Source organism: Typha angustifolia, chromosome 8 (genome assembly GCF_048772165.1).
Source record: "Typha angustifolia cultivar Huaian chromosome 8, ASM4877216v1, whole genome shotgun sequence".
Lineage (NCBI taxonomy): Eukaryota > Viridiplantae > Streptophyta > Magnoliopsida > Poales > Typhaceae > Typha > Typha angustifolia.
The window spans coordinates 7,579,774-7,583,168 of NC_133246.1; positions in this window are offsets into that span (position 1 = coordinate 7,579,774).

The following is a 3,395-nucleotide window of genomic DNA, read 5'->3' on the forward strand; positions in this document are numbered from 1 at the left end:
TGAGGGATGTGGACTGACTACTGAGGCGAGGTTTTAGATGGATTGATTTTTTATCTTATTTTATTTTATTTTTTTCTGGGGATTTAGATGGATCGATGGTAGCTGGCCCAGCCGTGCAATTTGCAAACTTTTTGGGTCAGAATCAATTACTAAAATTTTGTAATAACAAAACTAAATAATTCAAAATTAAAACCAACCCAAAAGCTACAAAATTCATACAGTCCTCTTTCTCCTTTCTCTTCTCCTCCTCTCTCCACAAGTCTGTCAATCTCGATCACATAATGATACAGTTTAAGCTCTAACTACTATCATCCCTCACATCTTAAAGTCTTAACCCACTGTAAAAGCCCTAATCCAATCTCTCTCACGAATCATCTTCTATAAAATATGGCACCACAAGTTGAAAGCCAAAATTTATTATAGTTCATGGTAATAATGAACGCTTATATTTTTATAAGTTTTACAATTTTATTATGTAATTCATAGTTATTGATCGCTTTTATTTTCTATTCCACAATTTTTAACATAATTTATAGATATTGAACACTTATATTTTTATGAGTTTTATAGTTTTATTACGTGATTCGTGGTTATTAAATATTCACATTTTCTATTCCGCAATTTAATTACATAATTTCTTGTTATTAACTTTTATATTTTTGTGAATTTTGTAGTTAAATTACTTAAGTTCTATTGACTTGTGGAATAAGGCCAATTCTAGAAAAAGTATTCTAATTTTTAATACTAAAATAGGAGAACTAATATCAATATAAACTATTTTAATATTTAGTTATATACAAAGTAATAATTACATTTAATGTGAAGAGTGAATTTGTAGTAGGAATTGGTGATGTTTTATACTAAATAATAAAAATATTCTTAATTAGAGTAACGTACTATTAATATTTAAATTTATCTGTAATTGTCATATCTATTACCGCACTACATGGTTATAAAGACAAAAAATTTCCTCTCATTTATCAACATCTCGCACTACCAATGAAAATAATTAATAAAAAAATTTCCACACGCACTTAATAAAATGCAAGTTCTCAAAGTTGAAATAAGTATTGATTTTAATTGATGATGCCAATGTGGTATATTTTAAATTATCATTCTATTCATGTTAAACTTACAGAATAAGTTCATTTTAGAAGATGTAGACTTAATATCACAGTGTAGAGAAATAACAGTGCAATTCATATTATAACCTCGCACTATGTAACCCTAAACTATGGATGTATAACCCTACATTGCTATTAGATGTCATCACACTATGGAATAAAAACCCTGCACGGTCATAGTATGAGATTATAATATGTATTAGATAGTTATTTCTCTGCACTGCGATAAGAAGTCTACATCTTTTCACATTACTTTTATTCCACAAATTTAGCATAACATGCACCATATCTACTTTTGGACCAAAACATTGTTGTTCACTAATTAAAAAGGATGACTTTTATTGCCTTTTCTTGCTTGTTTGGAGAGGTAGGAAAGTTGTGCTCTAGTGATAAGACTGTATATGAAAAGTGTTGCTCAATTCTTCTTAGAAGAGAGGGGTGATGAAGAGAAGAGATCTCGACGATGGGCTTGTTAAAGAAGTGAGAGTCCTGCTCTTGTGTGAGAGAGAATCTAATTGTAGATGAAGTGATCGATTATTAAGTGTTATTTTTTCAATGAGTAAAGTAGTAACTTTGGATTATTATTAAATAGATTTCTAAAAGTAATATAGAATAAGAAAAGAGAGAACGATGAACTAGTATATTAGAAGAAGCTGAGTTGTTTAATTACTACACCAAACTAAGAAGGCTTAGTCTAAAAGCAGGCTATTCCTAGTCCACAAATAAATGAGGCTAAGTTCTTATTTTGTACTACTATAGGTCATAATTTATTTATGTAATTCGTAGTTCTACTTATATTAGTTATTAAGTGATATGATTCAGATCATACTGAGTCATCTTGTGCATGGATACATTCGCATCGATAGAGAATGCAAATTGTGTGTTTGATCGCACTCGACCTCGTTCAAACGTGATCGATGAGAATGCAATGTTTCTAGGTTTACCATTTGTTAGTTTGGCATGTTAGATTAGCCTCTTAAGATGTAGATGGCAACCTAATGGAGGATTATGAATATATATTAAATTTTCTTCCCTTCCTCCTCTACCCTAACTCTTCTCCCTCCTCATTCAAGCCCTAGCCGCGTGTCATTTCGACGTCAGTTACCTCTAATCCTCCTCGACTATCGAGTCCTCCCTCCTTCTTGGGATCTCAACCAATTTCTCCCCTCTCGTCCTTATCCCTTCAACACCACATACAACCAAATCTATCACCACTATCACTACCTTTATCACCATCATCATCATCACCCATCATCTCCACCTTCACCGCAATATTGTGCATTTTTCCCTAGGTGTAGTTAGAATCTGTGATAGGCGTGAATATAGGAAACGTAGATCAAGAAGATACGAAATAATCACCACTGATTTTATAATTTTTTGACTAAAGGAGAATGATTTTAGAATATTCTTCTCCGATTGCGCGAACTGCTTCCCTCTATCTGAGCTTGATCGAAAACAGACGCACAATCCATAACAAGTGATGTCTGAACCACCATTCCTCGGACACCATGCCAACAACTAGATTTATGGCATCGAGACCTAATGAAAGCACCTCCATTGAGGGAGAGGCCACGAATATTATCAAATCGGAGGCAAACCCAAACTCATCAGTCGAGACTTCTCAAATAACTTCTACAATCAATTCAGATCTGATCAAGATGTTTGCAGACATGATGGAGACACAACGAGCCATGCAAGCGTTAATGGATGCAATGACTCAAGTCCTCTTAGGTGCACCAAGGGGTACGGTGGCAACCGAGTTCCCTACTCGAGCCTAGACTACACCACCAATGAAACCACATCTTCGTCAAGAGACACCGCCTCCACCATTTCATGCTAGACTAGAGGAAGACCATGAGGACTTCATGGATGGCCAAGACAGGGGGCCCTTTCTACCACTGTCGGCTTTTCACCGTGATCAAGCACCGGATCCACCTCACCACAATGACGATGACAGGTGGGCGAATTATGAAGAGCCAGTGACCCCTTGATATCAGCCTAAAATAAACCTGAAAAAATAAATCCCTAGACACACGTATGTATCTCAACACTAGGCAATGATATCGCTCGTTCGCTTAAGTAAAAGTCCGAAGAAATATTAAGAATGAAAGCAGAGATGAACGCCAAGATTTTAACGTGGAAAAACCCAGAACGGGAAAAAACCACGGATCCAAACTCGGATCAAAACCAATCACTATAATAGTAGCAGTTACAAGACTGACTCACAAAACACCCCGTCGATCCAAGCGACTTTTTTTCTCTCAGTCTTGA